The sequence below is a fragment of the Ahaetulla prasina genome, chromosome 3 (genome assembly GCF_028640845.1).
Source record: "Ahaetulla prasina isolate Xishuangbanna chromosome 3, ASM2864084v1, whole genome shotgun sequence".
In the NCBI taxonomy this organism is placed as follows: domain Eukaryota; kingdom Metazoa; phylum Chordata; class Lepidosauria; order Squamata; family Colubridae; genus Ahaetulla; species Ahaetulla prasina.
The window spans coordinates 206110079-206129383 of record NC_080541.1 but is presented as its reverse complement, the minus strand read 5'-3'; the positions used below and the strand labels follow the sequence as shown (position 1 = coordinate 206129383).

General features: G+C 39.3%; 1 protein-coding gene across 3 annotated transcripts in view; it reads left to right on the top strand.

Moving 5' to 3' along the window:
- Nucleotides 1–701: 701 nt before the first annotated feature.
- ADNP (activity dependent neuroprotector homeobox) overlaps nucleotides 702–19305 on the top strand; it is a 55297-nt gene continuing 36693 nt past the window's right edge. The window contains exon 1 of one of the 3 annotated variants that reach the window (XM_058175713.1): nucleotides 702–1238. The gene's annotated coding sequence lies outside the window, so the exon portion shown is untranslated. Of the gene's footprint in view, nucleotides 1239–1951; nucleotides 2230–19305 lie in introns of those variants that run through there. The other 2 variants (XM_058175710.1, XM_058175712.1) reach the window with 2 other exon arrangements.

The window sequence follows — 19305 nt, the reverse complement described above, 5'->3', positions numbered from 1 at the left end:
CAGCAGTTACCTACTTTCACATCCTAAGCACAACACAATGGAACACTCAAGGCGTTTCTGCAGCCCTGCGTTTAAAATCGTATTTTTGCATTCCCTTGACTTAACATTGCTCAGGGCGCCATGGCTCCAAATTTGCAACTGGTCCATCCATGGCACAAGAGAGATGGGTCCAAAGCCAGGCAGCACACTGGTAATGCCCAATGAAAGAATGCCCTTCTGGAGGTCCAGAGACGTCCACTGGCCAAGGCTGGGGCACAGGGAGGCTTGCCTTGACCTGCCCTGCAGATGCCACTCACTCCATGCACGAGTGCAAGCAGTGTGATCATCAGCTTAACGGCACGAGGTGTTATGATGCTCATTCAGGTGAAGCTTGGGTCACGTGGTGTGCTCCATGCCGGGTCACGTGGAGAAGGCTCATTCTCTCTCCCCCCCTCCCTTCAGTTCCCCCTTCCCCAGTGACCTCTTCTCCTCCCCTCAGGGAAAGTTGTAGTCCCGGCTGGGGCGGCGGAGGGATAACCGCTCAGCGCTCTTCTCTCCGGCCCCAGCCGCAGGGCGCGGCGCCTCCTAGCGGAGCCGGAGCAGATCCCGCCGCCGGTTCCCCTTCTCGCGAGAATCCCCCCATACCGACGGGGTTATGTAACCCGCTCCCCTCCATCTCTCTCACTCTCTTTTTTTTTTTAAAGATCCCGCTTCCTGTCAGGACAGGATAAGAGGAGGAGGGATGACGGGAAATCAAGTTCCATTTTTGGGGTTCAGTCACCCCTTTTTCCCCCTTCACCCAGGGGGGCTCGTCCCCCTCCTCTCCGGCCGGACAATGAGTCCCATATGCTAATGAGGACCCCGCGTCACTTCCGCTCTTTCTCGGCCGCCATCTTGGCCAGGGCAGGTTCTGGGCAGGAGGGACCCGGCTGTATTGTCTGCAGGGCGCCTAGGGAGCCCCCCCTCCCCTTCCCCGCGGCCCGGCGCTCGACACCCCTCGGCCCGGTACCTCAGCCCCGCGGAGCCGCCACGTCCCCCTCCGTCCCAGCGCAGGCCGAGCCCCCCGCCTTGCCCCTCGCAACCTGCCCCCCCTCCCGCCATCCAGGCCCCTTTGTCTCCCCCGCACCGCCGGCTCCGCTCCCCGCGCCCGCCCGCCCAGCCCTGCCGACAGCCGGGAGCCGCAAGCCAGCAGCGCCGCCGCCGGGGGAGGGAGCGCCCGCCGCTGAGGAAGAGGAGGAGGGAGCGCGAAACGCAGCTAGGTAGGTGCCTGAGCGCGCGCGGGAGCCCAGCGCAACCCTTTTCCTTCCTTCCTTCCGCTCTTCTCTCTCCTCGTTGCCGCCACCGCCGTTTTTCCCTTGCCAGGCCCGGTGGCTGCTCCTGGACCCTTCTTAACACATGGTGTTAAAAAAAGGAAAAGCGTCTCTCCCGTTCTTCCCTCCGGGCGTCTGAGGCCGGCTCTCCCGGCGCCAGAGGCGGTCGGTCTCCTTGCCGGTTTTCTTGCCTCCCTTTCCTTCACCTCAAAGCCCCCCCCCCGGTCGCCCCCCACCTCTTTTTTTAAAGAGAAAAAGGGGGAGGGGAAAGGAAAAGCTCTGACCGCGTTCCGGCTCAATGCCGCCTGTGCCTCAGTTGCATCTCTCTTTTTTTTATTTCCTCCCTCCTTTTGCAGGGAGGTGGCCCAGAGATGTTGCGCCCTCGAGTGTGGCTGTGATTGCACGGTCTGCGTCGAGGAAGAAGGAGGGAATCGTTGGAGGTGGTGGCGGCCGGGCGGGCGGCCGGGAGAAGGTGGGGGGGGGGGGGGGAGAAGACCGGATTGCGAATGTTGCCATCCTCTTCGGCATGCTTGAGGCTCCCCCCCTTTTTTTTCTTCCTCTCCCAGCATGTGCGGCGGGGGTGGGGGAAGGAAGGGAGGGAGGGTGTCAGCAAGGGAGGAAAGCCCCGTTATGACTGCAGAATTGGCGCTGGAAATGTGGAACAGGCTGCGGTGCAATCAATGAAGAGCAGCCTCCTGTACGCCACCCTCCCCCCACCTTTCCATAGCTAGAGGTATCGGGTGGTGTTGGAAAAGGCGGGATTCGTGACTCAGTCGGAGTATGCAGGTCTCCGAGAGAAGCAGGCACCCTTTCTACATCTCTGCAACTCTTTGCTGCATCCATTCCGGGCAAATAGTTGTATTTAACCTATTTTTCAAACAAAGAAGAGGGTGACCAAAAAAAAGGAGGATTGCTTCTTCTTCTATCGTGGAAAAAAAAGGTCTTTTCCTCCTAGGATGCCTTGTCTATTCTTAGTTATGGCTTTGTATATCTGTGTGTTGTCTTTTTGTTTTTGTTTTTTTCCTGCAGCTCAGTTCAGTTTTGCATAGGCATATACCTAATGAGCGTGTGACTTCAGGTTAAAGCTGCGGTTGCTTGGGTTTATGACCATCGAAGGCAAAAAAAATACCAGCCCCCACCCAAAATGCACCGCAGCCAAGTCCCTGGAATGAAGAAATGAGTGTAGCAAGTCAGTAGGGGGCGCATTCTCAACATTGGGTAAGGCTGCTGCAGAGGGGGGGAGGGGCCCCAGATGCACAGATAGGAGTTGCTACACAGCGCCTTCTATAGGCCTGGGAAAATGGGCCTATCACTGCAGGCCGAGTTGCTCTTACGAGCTGACAGCAGCATAGGCAAAAGAGGTTTAGTGAGCAAGAGCAATGATTTAAAAAATCTGGCCCCCTCTTGGAAACTCATGACCAAAGGTATCATCCTGATGTGGTACCTAAAATCTGTGTCATCCTTGACCCACATTACCTATCTGAAGATTTTGCTGAAATTCAGTGAAGCTGATATTCAGTGTATCACTAAAGCTATCTGATTTAGAAAATGGAGCTATACTGGTTTCCCTAAATCGGAGGCATTAATTCAGGTGGAAGAATGTAAGGTTCAATGCACACAGAGTGCTTGTCTCTTTTGTAAACTATGATGAGGAAGAGACTGCACTTAAATTTGCTACTGGAGATAAACATATCACTTGTATGGTTGAGCCTCATCATGACAATAGAGATAATTAAGGGTTTCTATCATTGTAGTGCTTTTCAACAGACAGTGATTTTGTTTGACAGCTACATGTTGCTTAGATAACTGGGTAGCTTAGTTAGTAATATTGGTTACTGGGGTTTTTTGTGATTACTATCTGATAGAGACTAGTATTTATAGAAAATACTAAAAACTTTCAAATATGTTTTGTGACACAATTTTATTCTCTAAGTGTCAATATTTAGTAGAGGGAATATGTAAAATGAAAAACTCATGTTACATATCAGCTCATATGGAAGCAATTCTTATAAAACCGTCAAATTCAGTTTCTTCCTTCAGGAACTCAACCACCACTTCCTCCATTTGAACAGAAGTGGTCATTTAAGTACATGACTATAGTCATTTAATTGCTAAAATGAAAATTGAAATGTGCAGTTATTTTACTCACTTTTTTTTGTAAAAAAAAAAAGACCAAAAATAATGGTTTTATAGGAAATAGCAAATATTGCATTGCAACCAATCAACAACTTATAAGCAATGACATCAGAGTATCTTAAAGAAATCATAGAATTTTGGGTTCAAAGGTTCATGTTGCCTTTTCTGAGTATCACTGGTCTGTGTCATTTTGAGGGAGATTGTAGAGTTCCTTGGTAAATTAATTGTTTTAGCTGCACTTTATAGAACTAGCAGTAATCTAGTTTGTGCATAAGAGTTTATACAGGCCTGTTCAGACCACAGCCTATCTTAGAAGAAAGTAAGTTGTGTAGCTTACCAAAATGTGTGAATCAGGCCATTGATTCAGGCATATATCTTGAATCCAACTATAAATATGGAAGATTACAGAGCTGCATTAAAAAATACAATGTTGAACATCTATGTGAGGCCAAATCAACTGAAAGATATTGCTGTATTACTTATGTATGAGAGATACCTGTCCAGCTAGTAAAGTATTTCTACTACAACATATGCATATGTGTATTTTGAGTAAATAAGGTTTTGCAAGCATACATGTGTTTAAGCAAACAATGTCAAAATTCTATCAAGAAAGTTGTAAAGGAATCTGGAGTTTTCAATATTTGCTATAATAAGACTGTCTGTTAAAAACCAATACTATAAACTAACAAAGGCATTGTAAAGGAGAAATTGTCCGGCAGAGTTCTTATTCCGGGAATGAAGCTTTGTAATTATTGGGAAAGGTAGGCACAAAGAATATATTTCTCAGAGAAACATTTGGAACAGAAACAAAAGTTGTACTATATTTATATGAATTTAGGTAAGTTTTTGTTACCTCTATGATAACAAAGTCTTATCATCCCATGAACAAGGAGCTCAGAACTGATTACATGCTTTGCATATGGAGGTATTCAATTCTTAGCTTTTTCAACTGAAGGATTTCCTGTATTAATTCTCGAAATATTTCTGCCTAGAAAGCCCTGCATGTTGCAAAGGACATCAGCTAGATGGATAAGTAGCCTGATAAACTTTATTTTTCACATTTTGGTGTAGATAGACTAAACACATTCCATTGTCACGCTTAACCAGAGTTCTGGAGCAAAATTTAACTGTGTGCTGGTATACCACTGCTCCATTATTCTGACTGCAATGCAGCCAAAACAAAGTGATTAAAAAGAAATCTTGGACATTCCTTCTATGAATTTAGCAAGATGACTCCATTATAACTGTGATTATTTCCGTCTTTACAAGTCAAGAATTGATAGCAATGACTTATTTTCCAGCTCTGGTTGGTTAGAGGAAGAGTTCTTGATTTAGACATTACACTACCATGTTTCATTTCAGGAAAAATGTAATGAGCATGATCAATCAGCAATGAATCAGCTTGCAGCTTGGTTAAGTGAAGCTAAATTCTGAAAAATTGTCACTGGTAGTGGTAATCAGATATATTTCTATCTCATTCATGTTAGAGATTCAGACTCTAAATCAAGTTTGAATAAAGCACCAAATTATGCTGCAATTAACCTAGACAGATGGAAATAGAAATAATAGTAAATATTATAGTTGAACTATATAAATAGTTACCTAGTCTACCGTGCTACAAGGGCATCATAGTTGGAGTTTCTGGCAAGCTGGACAGTATCAGGAGTTGAAAATATCTGTCTGGTTCTCCTGTTTTGTATTAGTGATTCTCTGGCTTGGTAAACAAAAAGCCAAAATAAATGCTAATGTGCTCCAGTGATGTGTTTTCATTTAACAAGTACATTACAGGTAATCTTTGACCTATGACCATAATTTAGCCCAAAATGTCTGTTGCTAAGTCAGTTTTAAGTGAATTTTACCCCATTTTATAACTTTTCTTGCCAAACTTGTTAAATGAATTCTGAAGTTCTTAAGCTGGTAACATAGTTGTTAAGCTTCCTCATTGACGTTGCTTGTCAGAAGTTTGCAAAAGGTGATCACATGACCCTGGGACATGCAATTATCATATATATGAGCCAGTTGCCAAGTATCTGAATTTTGATCATGTGACCATGGGGATGCTGCAATGGTCGTAATTATGAAAAACAGTCATAAGTCACTTTTTCAATGTCATTTTAACTGAACAATCACTAAATGAACTGTTGTAAGTCAAGACCACCTGTGTAGCTGATGGAAATGTTTCTTTATGTATATTTCATGGATGGCATTACAGATATTTAAGAGAATTTAAGCATAATGAATCAATTTTTGATGTTTAAATATATTGATTACCATCTTTATTTTTCTTCAGTAGATTTAGATGTTATGTGCTCAGTTGAGGACTGATTCTCACATTCAAATGTGTCCTTATCTTCTATTTATATTAATATGCCAGTCTGCAGCAATATGTATTAAATAACTGTATTCATACTCTTGGTTGGCTAAAATGAATGTTGATGTTTATAGCTCAAAGGTACATTTTGAAGCCGTTTTATGACCATCACATTAAACTCTTTCGGTGCCAGTTTTTGTTTGAAGGCAGCACATCCCTTCATTCCAAAGAGTCTGTATGGATGCTTTCATTAGTATTGCTAAATTTATTGGTATTTATCTGCATACAGAAAATAACATGCTTGAACATGAGAAATGATAGTTGATACTAAACTATCAGTTTAAAAGTGCCTTTATAGAATCTCTTTAATGGTCTTGTATCTCCATTTTAACTATTTAAGCTGTTTTTAGGTATTAATCTAATGTTTCTTTACTGTTGTCATCACAGAGCATAAGTATTAACTAAAAAATTTTTTTGTCTGATCTGTTCACTCAGCCTGTGTGTTCTCCTGGATGTTTAATAAAAAATTGCTTAAGTTGGGAGCATGCCATTGTCTGCTCATTATTAGGGATAAGGTTTATGATGATCATTCTTTTGGATGTAATTGGAATAGAAATGCCCTGAGTTTGATTTCTACTCGCTATAACCATGTTGTTTGTATCTCTCAATTTATATTGTTTTTATTTGTTTCCTAGTATGATTTGATAGTTTATTAGTAACCTTGACTATCACTAAGCGTTGTATCTTTTTATTCTCAATGAATGTATTTTATTCTCCTTATGTATGAGAGCATATACACCAAAGACAAATTCGTTGTGTGTCCAATCACACTTGGCCCATAAAGAATTCTATCTAAACAAAGATGGATCAAACCACAACTTTCCCTTTTATGTTCAGACTTGAAAAATGATTAAACTTTGAGGATTATTCCTCACTGGAATATTGAAACAGCAATTCTGTTTGTGAATTGGTAGGGAAACTGATAAATCATGGTGTCCAAGTTGGCAAAAAAAAAATTGATTGCAGAAAGTTATATTTGAAGAATATATACCTTTTGCTTCTTAACTTTTCTGGTTGAAGTTATTTCTCTCCATCAAGCTTTAGCTTTAATTACATTGAATATTGAGATTAGTAGCCCTAAGATTGCTACTATATTTAATTAGGTAATTTCTAGTACAATTTTTATAGCTGAATGTGTTAGATTAAAATATCTTTATTTCCTTAATTCCATGCTGGTTTGAATTATGTCAGTTTTAAACTTGTGCAAGAGATACTATTGTTTTGAAAAGCTTCATTCATTCGAGTGGCTATAAAAATGAATATACGTAAAATAAACTATACTTTAAAAATTAATAAAGTATCAACATTCTTAAATGAGTGAGTGACTATAATGGGAAAATTGATCTTCAATATATTTGGTTTTATTATTTTTGAATGACGTACACAACGAAAATTACTGTGAATAGAACTGAAGAGCAAAACATTAATCTCAAAAAATAAGAAACTTGTGGCACAACCCATAAGCATTCTGGCAAGCAACCTAAAGTTGTTACGTGAACAGGAAAAAGAACATTTTTAATCACTTTTAACTCTAATAAAGTTTATATAGAATTGTAATGCAAAATATAATTGGATGTATTTATATAATATGCTGAGTTATAAATCATGGTTTGCAAACCATGGTTTTAAACAAAATCCAAGCAAACCAAATAGAAAGGAGTTCAGTGTTTTGTGTGATCATCCCTTTACTCCAAAGTTTTAAATATATGCTTAATTCTGCTATTCAAATAATTTCAAAGAATTTATCTTTGATTAGACTACCGTAAATACTGATGCTGCAGTTCTTTTCTAAATGGCTTTTCAGGTTGACAGTTTTAAGAACTGTATAAAACTATTGATTTGTTGTATCTTGTAAATGCTCAAATCATTCCATGTAAATAACTGCAGTCACAATTGCCCAAACCAACAAATCTAGCTATATTGTTGGCTAGATTTGCATATAATACTAAATTTGGATTCATGCATTACAGTAAATTGCATAATGAACAAATCATAATGGTAACTATTCCATTAGTATCATTATAAGAAAGTTGGAAGAGTAAGTGTGATAATGATTTGTCTAAGATAACTCAAAAGAATAGGATGAGCTTTATTTGCAGTTGTCAAAAACATGTTATAAGCTCATTGCATTATAATCTATAAATTTCCTAAGTGGAGTTCTTTCCACTAATTAATATTCTATGAAACCACTTTCCTCAATTGGTCTTTTTGTAGAATGTAAAATCTTACATTTTAGGCAATTTTCAGTAGTTTACAAATCAAAAATTCTTTGCTCTTTACATACGATTCAGGTATCGGATTTATTTAGCTTGGTCTACAAGTTATAGTTATTTATGGAATCTTATCTGTTTGGGATCAATATATGTACAATCATGGTTGATAGGTATTAGTCTTCATAGTGGCACTTTCTGATTGCTTGCACACACACAAGCACACACACTTGTATATATAGACAAAACAGATTGCTTACATGATGAAAATTATCTTCTATTAAGCCAAAACTTGATTAGATTTTGAAGCCTTAACATTTTCTGTTTTTATTATTGAGTAAATTGTGTTTTTATAAATTTTGCAAGCATGAATACAGCATTATAAGTCACATTTGTGTAACTATAAGGAAAAGGTTAATTCCTTTTATTTTAAGATGTTGACTACATGTCCACTAGATGGCATTTTAGCTGCTAGTGGAAAATTCCAGAACTTGCCATGAGTGAAGAATATGTGAGTCGGGAAGAAAGAGCAGTTTGCTGGGCTCCAGAACAAATGGGAGAGCTTATGTTAAAAGAATATGGTTTTTATCCTAATGTCTTTCTATAAGACATTACTTTTGATGATCATATGATCCATCAGCAATTGCATCTAACTTGAGGTGAAAAAAACCAGCCAAATATTAATATATGCATTATCTGAACAAGGGTGGGGAGGTTTATTCAGGTGCACATCAGTTAAGCCCTTAGTGAGAACAAACCTTTGTTCCTACTGTTTTTAATAGAAAGATTTCGTGATCATTAATGAAAAGTTCAATAGTTTATTCAAACTATAATTTCAAATAAATCTAAAAATCAGCGTTTAATTTGCCTCAAAGAATATTGCCTAAACCGTTAATGAGCTACCACTTAGTAATTCTGGGACATACAATGAATGATAGTGACCAAGTAACAAACATGATCAAACTGATAAATGTTTATTCACAGTTCAGAATGTGTAATCTTTTATCAGTAGATAAATTCTAAAAGCATCGACTCTAAAAGTAATTTTCAGTAAAAGCTTATATAGGAATACTACTTTTGCTACAAATATCTTAGTTTACATTCTAAATAGTTCTATATATAAGTAAAAATGCAAATTATTGTTTTACTCCTCAGACTAAGTTGTTGAAGCTTACATCTGAAAATGAGCTCAAGTGGATTATTATTTGGTGTTTGTTTTCTGATTAAAAATTGGGACTGAAAACGTGTGTATGATAGCATTGTGGCGAGAATAACTGCCGTTTCAGTTTGTCTACGGAGGTTGATTGGTTTTTTCCTGGATGATCAAATACTTAAAAGTTGCAGAACAAAATTAATGAATTTAAAAATAATGGCAATTTTGGACAACATATCTATATGTACTCTACCATAGTCATTTGAGCCTGGGATGATTTTTTTTTTGGTCACTTCTTTTGAAATAGCCTCCTGTGCAGATTTATGTACAAAAGTTGGGTGGCTTTATGATAAAAGGAAATTGAATTTGTATAATGGATAGGAAACCAACAGAAATAGCTAAAACATGGTACACCATTTGAATATTGCTATGAAGGAAAAAACATGAATGAGTATATGTATCATTAAGTTTTGAGTTTGAGTTTCTTTTAAATTGTTTATGAAATCCAGGTCAATCAGTATTTCTCTTGATCTTCTTTCTAATAATGTATCTTGCCTAAGCACTTTCTATGAGCAGCTGTGGATTCATCTATTTGAGGCTCTGTGAACCACTTTTCATGGAACTGCCGAGTTAATCTGAAACTTATTTTACCTGATGTATTTTTGTTGTGACCTTGTTGGTGAAGAAAAAAATGAACAATTCTCAAAGTATAAGAGGTTCTTTATTGGTAAAAGAATATTTTGATTTGTTCTGCTTTTAGAACTACACCCATGTAATCTTGAATAGTTATAAAAGCCATCTCTTGCAGTATAACTGAGTTACAATATATGAAAAGTGCTCTGGATACTTATCTATTTGTTTAATTTCACATTTTTTTAAAAAAACGGTGCATTGTAAATTGGACAGTTTGTATAAATAAAGATATTCTCTTTTTTTAAAATTGCATTAAAAGTTCTACTGTACTCATGGTTTTAATATCATCTGGTGTATTCTACCTAATACATCTCACAAAGATTTGCTGTATGTAGGAAGAGAATTATCTCAATTCGGGAAGGGCCAAGAAAGTTCTACTGCCTTGGACATTATATAATAGTTGAACAGACAGTGGAAAGTGGTCCCCAAAATTATTGGAACAACCTCTTGATGCTGATTATTTGCTCTAGGTTTAATTTCTGGCTTTTACAGTTAGGGCTGGAAAATTGTCAGCCAAGATTTTCAACAATTCTTTGTCAGATGTGCCTTTGATTTGACTCAATGTAAGATCGATTTTGTGTTTCTAACTATGTGTAATGAAGATCGTAAATTAATTTCATCAGTTCTTTTTGTATTCATTTTTATTTGCTTTAAGATCGTAAATCTTTTCTATGAAAGTGTAGAGTGTTGCTTTGTCTCCTCATCCCTATCATTGTTTTCAACATTGTCCTAGGGACTTCCCAGAGCCAAATAAAGTTTTTTTCAAGTTTTGGGTTACAGGAGGAAGGGAGCTATGACCAAAGCGATGCTTTTTCATCTTTTGCCCTAGGGATAATCTACATGAAGTTTTGGTCTACAGTACTGTTGATACAATTCTTTCTGTAGAAATAAACAGTTCTATGGAAGAACCAATGCAGATTGCCATGAAAAGCTTGGCATAACCAAGATTAGCAATGTATTTAATCATCAGTCTTGTTTCTATTGTTGTATCTGTTATATCTATTAAAAGGCAAGCATCTGCCTATATAGCATTTTGGATGTCTTTGTATGTATACTGGGGCCATTTGTATAGACCAGTGCCTTTCTTTTGTTTCTGCTCATTGAGCCTTATGCGGTCAATTTTTTGCATATTGAAAGGGTAAATGAGAAGAGGGGAGGTAGGGTTGTGTGATTGAACCTTGTTCTTTCCACCTTTGATCTCCTGTATTACCTATTGATTATTTACAGTGTGGGATAGACATGTGGTGGTGGAGTGAGCCTTATCTGTTATTCATGTATTTTTATTTGTAATTCCTAAATAACCTCTTTCAATTGGCTGTTTTCCCAAAAGTAACTAGAGACAGTATGCTATTAAATCCATCATGGAATTTCATGGTTATACAGGTATACTTTATTGTGTGGGATTTGAAGATTTGCTAGTATGTTAAAGATGAGCAGAAATTCACTGCTTGATGACAACCTATCAAACATTTTACGTATTGAGAAATTAGAAATTGTACTTTACTGTTTTGCCTAAAATACAGGCCAGTAATGGATGCATTTAGAGGATTGATAGCCTACCTTTTAATACCTTAGTAAATGTTCAAAACCCAGTAAAGCATCAATATGGATGAACGTGTATATTTTCCCTGTTTTGTCAGTATGGACTACTTATTTTCCAATTATCTATTTCTACTGTTATTTGATGCAATAATTACTTAAAATTAAGTATGAGAATCCTTTAACCATAATTATCTTTTTAGTTAATACTTTGCTTTGTTAAGAAGTTTTCTCCTTGACCTCAAATTATTGTCATTGTTACGAATTTGGGGGCCATTTTGTATAAAATATCCTCAGTCAATCTAAAATTCTGAAGCACCACTAGTTTGAGATATCAAGTATCTATGCTCTGTGCCTCAAATAATTAAAGACTTGTTAATGCTCAAGTGGTTAATATTTTTAGACATCTTTAGTTATGTAAAAAAGAATCATAATTTTGTTGGAAGTTATATGTTGTGGTCTACAAAGATATGCAAAGGAGCACAGTGCATGGTTAGGACCTGGGTTGAAAGTTAGCAAGCCCGCATTCAGGACCCGTGTGCTGTCATGGGGCGGGCTGAGCTCTTCCTTTGCTCTAGCTCTTGCCAGGCAAATGAAAACAGCCCCCATCTTGGTGTCCCCAGGCAATGGTGATGTCACCAGCCAATCTTTTCAACCCGGAAGCGCCTCAGTGCTTCTGATATGAGTGAAATGTGATACAAAGACACATTTCTATAAACTGGTACCCTTCATTGAAAGATATGTCATTTAATTACCTGAAGACAATTATATGGCCTAGATATATTTAAGTCTGTATCATTAATCCAATTTTTACTTTTCAGGCAATATCCAGCTGTGTAGGAGTGTGCAACAATCAGAAGATATGTTTTATTTTAACTCTGGAAAAAACATTATCCTTTGGAAACTCTGCTGAATTATTTTGGATTAATAGCAGTTCTGCAGAAATAAGCTCCAGTACATTTTGGTTTCAGCCAAAACAAAATCCAGAGAGATCCCATTATGGCCTTATTTGAATAGTTGGCCATGGTGGCACACTTCACCCCCGCTCCCTTCAGCAGTTCCTAGCATTTTTTGCCAGTCTTCCTGACATCTTTATTTATTTATTTATTTACATTTATATCCCGCCCTTCTCCGAAGACTCAGGGCGGCTTACAGTGTATAAGGCAATAGTCTCATTCTATTTGTATATTTACAAAGTCAACTTATTGCCCCCCCAACAATCTGGGTCCTCATTTTACCTACCTTATAAAGGATGGAAGGCTGAGTCAACCTTGGGCAGTAATTGCAGGCTGCTGTGTTCTAATAACAGGCTTCTTACCAGCCTGAGCTATCACGGCCCTCTCACATCTTCCCATTCCTCTCCTTGCTTTCTTTCAGCTGCTGTCAATATATTGGTCTTTGTGCCTAAATATTATTCTAACAGTCTCAGCAACAAGGATTCAGCTTTCCAGCATAGAATATCTCATCAACTGACTACCTGCCTAACTTTACCAATATTTTCCCCTCCTTCCCCATGGTTACTACCAGTATGTTTGTCTCTCTTTCCCCCCCCCCGCCCCATTTTTAACTTTACACCAAATTACTTCTGCCCAGAATAGCTACCTTTCAGCCTATGTGCAGAACAATACGGCCCTATTTCATTCTCTATATGGATTAAAACATCCATAGCAAATGTGTTTTATTCAGGTATCATCTGAAATAAGCATGGAATAGTCACACATGGAGTATTTTGTATTTATTCTTATTTTAGTTTTTAGGCCATAATTTGAATCAGTTTTTTATATAGTTCTTAACTTGTACTATGTGTATTTTTTACTGGCTGTGAACTGCCCTGAGTCCTCGGGAGAAGGGTGGTATACAAATCAATCAATCAATCAATCAATAAATCCCTATATTTGTGTTATTCTTCCAGTGAAATTATCACTTAGCAGAAATGGCCACTAAATTTTCCATCAAGTTGGTTGATGAAGGTCCCAAAGGTGCTTTTTCAGGAGGTAACTGGACTTTGTTTTTTCTTTGAAGACCTTTTGCTTCTCATCCAAGAAGCTTCTTCAGCTCTGACAGGATAGTGGGGAATGGATTTATATTCCTTGCAGACAGCTGGTCGTTTGCATTCTTTTAGAGCAGGGGTCTCCAACCTTGGTCCCTTTAAGACTTGTGGACTTGTGGACTTCAACTCCCAGAGTCCCTCAGCCAGCAAAGCTGGTTAGGGACTCTGGGAGTTGGAGTCCACAAATCTGAAAGGGACCAAGGTTGGAGACCCCTGTTTTAGAGGATGAAGGATAGTCCTATTGAGCAAGTGAAAATCTATTCCTTTAAGTTTCAAACTGGGCACAAATGCTGATTCTGTAATTAGACCTCAGGGAAAAGGGATCTCACCACATGATGTAAGGATTTGGGGGTGCTTTATGAAGTTAATTCATTTTCATTGGCTGAGGACTACAGTTGCTAGACTCAGACCATAATACAGTGGGATTATAATGATGGATGGATAGATGCAGTTTAATTTGATTTTGCATAGTAGTGTAAGTAGTATGTGATTTGGTGATTTGCTGCTGAATTTCTGCAGCATAATCTCCAGGGAGTCTGGTGCTTATTTAAAAAGATCTTGGAGCCCCTAAATACCTCTTGAGTTGCCCTCCCCCCATATATGAAGAGAAAAGAATTTCTGTAGTAACTGAAGGGATTTAAAAATCGGTTTAATAATACTTGGAAGTGACTGTTGAAAAAAACCCAGATGTTTCAAGGTTGGAATCTTGATTGTGCTTTACTGAAGTATTTTTTAGAAAAGTTGCTAGGCTAACCCTGATGTAATTACCCCCAATTGTAATTTGGAAACACAATTGAAATGTTCCTCAGCTTGATTTCTATCATTTGTGAATGGCAGTTCTACATGCTTTTATTCCTTTCTTTTAAAAAAAATCTCCTTATAAAACGTTTTCACAGTATAATGTCAATGTCTTTAAAATAAATTAGAAGGAATCATTGTGGCAAAAAATATTTTAGATGGAAATGAAGAACTTGCATCAGATGTTGCAGGCTTGACTAATATTCCAGTAGGTCTGTGTGAATAACTTCTGATTTTACTTGAATTAAAAAATCAAGAAGCACTTGATTCAATTCCACATTTAAATTTGGTGGCAACCTGATTTAATATACTTTGAAACTAAAAATTTATTATAAAAGGAGATCTCTCTTTAGGATGTAAAGGGAATCTTTAAATGTCTGAAACTATTTCAGTTTAATATTTTTATTCCATTTCATTTTTAACTGTAACAAATATATCAAAAGCTAAATAGACTCTGATAGGTTAAAACTTTCCTCACAGTATGCCATCTTTTTGTACTAGATAAAAAAACCCAGGTTTTTTAAGTGGTTGTAGGGCTTTAAAAGTCCATCTTCTGTCACTGTCCCTTTCGTATGGAATAACATTTCCTTAAAGATTAAGACTGAGGAGCAAGAAGTAGCCATTGTCAGGTTGTCGCTGTGCTGTTTTTTTGTTCATTTGTTCATGCTATGGTAAGGAAGCCGTTGGGGGTGCTTGCCTGTTTTGGCTGGAAGTGTTTGGATGGATCAGACAAGTGGAACTGGAGAGGAGTGGAGCAAAGTGAAGCAGAGGATGGCCATGTCTGCCATTTTTGGGGCCTTGTGGGTTGAGATGTTTGGCTGCATTTTCCATGCTGCCCCTGTTCGGGGCTAGTCAGACTGGATAGCTCATCAGTGATTTGGGACTGCTTTGGGTACAGGTAGTCCTTAACGACTACAGTTGAGTCCCACATTTATGTTAAGTGAGACATTTATGAAGTGAGTTTTGCCCCGTTTTATGTTTCTTGCCCCAGTTGTTAAGTGATTCAATGCAGTTGATAAGCTAGTATCCCAGTTGTTAAGTAAATCTGGCTTCCCCATCATAAATCTGAACCAATTGCCAAGCACCTGAATTTTACTCACATGATTATAGGGATGCTGCAAAGGTCGTAACTGTGAAAAATGGTGAAAAGTCATAATTTTCAGTAATAATAATAATAATAATAATAATAATAATAATAATAATAATAATAATAATATTTTTATTTATAGACCGCCCTTCTCCCAAAGGACTCAGGGCGGTGTACAGCCACAAGTAAAATACAGAAAGAAAACAACAATACAAAACTAAAAACACCCTTAAAAAACCTATTTAATTTGGCTACTTATAGATAAAAAATAATCCCACTAAAATTTACTAAAAAATTTTAAAACCCATAAATCAATTTAATAATATAAAATTTAAGCGAGTCCAGCAAGACGAAATAAGTAGGTTTTTAAGTTCGCGGAAGGTCCTAAGGTCAGGTATTTGTCTGAGTCCAGGGGGAAGCTCGTTCCATAGGGTAGGAGCCCCCACAGAGAAGGCCCTCCCCCTGGGGGCTGCCAGCCGACATTGCTTGGCTGACGGCACCCTGAGGTGCCCCTCTCTGTGAGAGTGCACCGGTCGTTGGGAGATAGATGTTGGCAGTAGACGGTCCCGTAGGTATCCCGGTCCTAAGCCATGGAGCCTTTAAAGGTAGTAACTAACACCTTGAAGCGCACCCGGAAGACAACAGGCAGCCAGTGCAGACTGCGCAGGATAGGTGTTACATGGGAGCTCCGAACGGCTCCCTCAACAACCCGCGCAGCCGCATTCTGGACTAGCTGGAGTCTACGGGTGCTCTTCAAGGGGAGCCCCATGTAGAGACCATTGCAATAGTTCAGACGAGAGGTAACGAGAGCATGAGTGACTGTGCATAGGGCATCCCGGTCCAGGAAGGGGCGCAACTGGCGGATCAGGCGAACCTGAAAGAAAGCTCTCCTGGAGACGGTTGTCAAATGGTCTTCGAAAGACAGCCGCCCATCCAGGAGCACGCCCAAGTTGCGCACCCTCTCCGTTGGGGCCAATGACTCGCCCCCAACAGACAGCCGCGGCTGCAGCTGACTGTACCCCGGTGCCGGCATCCACAGCCACTCCGTCTTGGAGGGATTAAGTTTGAGCCTGTTCCTCCCCATCCAGACCCGTATGGCCTCCAGACACCGGGACAGTACTTCGACAGCTTCGTTGGGGTGGCCTGGGGTGGAAAAGTACAGCTGCGTGTCGTCAGCGTACAGTTGGTATCTCACCCCAAAACCACTGATGATCTCACCCAGTGGCTTCATGTAGATGTTGAACAGGAGAGGCGAGAGAATCGATCCCTGCGGCACCCAACACATGAGGCGCCTCGGGGTTGATCTCTGCCCCCCTGTCAACACCGTCTGCGTCCGGTCAGAGAGGTAGGAGGAGAACCACCGATAAACGGTGCCTCCCACTCCCAACCCCTCTAACCGGCGCAGCAAGATACCATGGTCGATGGTATCAAAAGCCGCTGAGAGGTCTAATAGGACCAGGGCAGAGGAGTAACCCTTATCCCTGGCCCTCCAGAGATCATCCACCAACGCGACCAAAGCTGTCTCCGTACTGTATCCGGGCCAGAAGCCAGACTGGAACGGGTCTAGATAGACGGTTTCATCCAGGTACTGGGGTAGCTGACGTGCCACCACACTCTCTACAACCTTCGCCATGAAGCGAAGGTTGGAGACCGGACGATAATTTCCTAAAACAGCCGGGTCCAGGGAAGGCTTCTTGAGGAGAGGTCTCACCACTGCCTCTTTCAAGGCAGCGGGAAAGATCCCCTCCCGCAAAGAAGCATTAATAATCCCCTGGAGCCAGCCTCGTGTCACCTCCTGTGTGGCCAGCACCAACCAGGAGGGGCACGGGTCCAGTAAACATGTGGTGGCATTCAGTCTTCCCAGCAACCTGTCCATGTCCTCGGGAGTCACAGGGTCAAAATCATCCCAAACCACCTCAACAAGACGGGTCTCGGAACTCTCGTCTGGATCTACCCAATTTTGATCCAATCAAGTACCATTGTAACTTTGAATGACCACTAAACGAACTGTTGTAAATCAAGGATTACCTGTACTTTGTGACATTTGGGGGCTGTTTTCTAAGGAACTGGCCTGCCGAGTAGGCTGCAGAACAGATGGACCATGCTGGGTTGGCCTTGCCCTTTGGCTTGCTTTCATGCTTAATCTCCTGCTTGATCTACTGTTGGATTTGTGAATTTGGCTGTTATCTGATGCCTGATTCAGCTGTTTGGATGTGTGAAGACAGTTCTCTTTACATCTTCATACATCTTGTGCTTGCTGCTGGCCAGTGTTCCAGGACACTGCTAGACTCTGGACACATCTGTTACTGAATGCAGCAAGCAGTTGCTGTTCCCAACGCATGCATGTGCGAAAAGGTTCGCCAACACTGGTATATGTGCTTCACAACTTGTGGAAGTAAAATTGTATGCCGCAGTCACATGTTTGGTTTAATGACCACAGCACTTCACTCAAGGATGAAAGGAGAAAAGAAATAACATCTATAATGTCAACTATATTATGGAATCATTGCTAAATATTTTAGCCCAAATTCGGCACTTAGTGGGATAGATGAGTTAAATTCTATGCAATTGAACTGGTTTTTAGTTAAGTTATAATTAACCATTTCGTGGCATATTTAAAACTTCATTTATTACTATTCTGAAATTAGCAGCAGAGTATCTGTAAACTTGAAATCCTTTCCCATTGATTTATGAATATCTGAATAACTATTTTAGTATATTTATTGCATAACAATTGTGACAGTATATTGCTGTACTATTAGCAAATATTTCAGATATTAATATTGTTAATAGAATTTTATGCACTTTATAATTTTCTGTATGGACTGACTTACTCAGTGTGTCATTGGGCATCATAGAAAAGAAAGGGAAATAATGCAAAAGTAATACATATTACTACATGGGAGTAGACAATAAACTCAGCTAAAATTTGTTATATAACCACTTCTTGGTAACCAATTCTCTTCTAATGATTAGATCATTAACCCCAATGGTCACAAGATGAACATGTGACTAAGAGAAAGAAATGCTACAAAGATTATTGGTTGCTACTAGTTCTCTTATATAGCTACAACATCCAGGCATGCAAAATTTGGTTGTAAATGCATTTAGGTCAGAAAATTATTTTTTTCATTATAGTCCTATTTGCAAATAATCTCTGACTGAGTAGCTAAATGAGAAGTTGATGTAACTCCTAAAAATGAAGTTCTCTTTTTTATAGGCCAAAAGCCTGGAGAAGAGCCAAGTCTTAACCAACTTCCTGAAAGCCCAAAGGGTCAGGATATCTACTCCCCCCCCCCACTACCCCTATATCCATATATTCTTCTGAATTAGATGCAAGTATTTATGTATGTGTATTTATTATATAATAAGCACCACAAGACTCTTAATGATTTGGAGATATAAACATTGAAACAAAAATATTACTTTTCAAGTGTTTTCTGTTCCATTAAATAAGTTCTATATCAGGGGTGTGAAACTGGCTTCTTCCCCAGAGGGCTAAAGTTTGGAGCGCTTAACTTAAATAGCTGCCACAGCCACATGGTGGCCCTTGAAACATGAATAAATGAAGTAGAGGATAGTTTTATCTTAATGTCCTTTGTTAATTTTATATTTGCAGCAGTAGAATATGAGCTAGTAACTTAAAAGTTAAACTGTTAAATTCAAAGCTCTGTAAAAATAAAATGTCTCATGAACTTTGAGGCCATTTATATAATAACATAGTAAATATGATTTGTTACAGAATTTGTACTATACATACTGTTACTATCAGATACCACCTTCTTGAATCAGAACCAGCAAATCTAATTAGCCCTTGGGGTTTATAGCTCTAGTTATTATTGGGGGTTCACTGGACTTGAGTCCATTTAGATGAGGTATGACAGTTTTTGTAAGGAAAATTTTAACCTTTGGTGAAACTGTTGCATTAGTTTCAGATGGTTCTTATGCTTTATTGAAAAAAAAGATCAATACTCTTTTT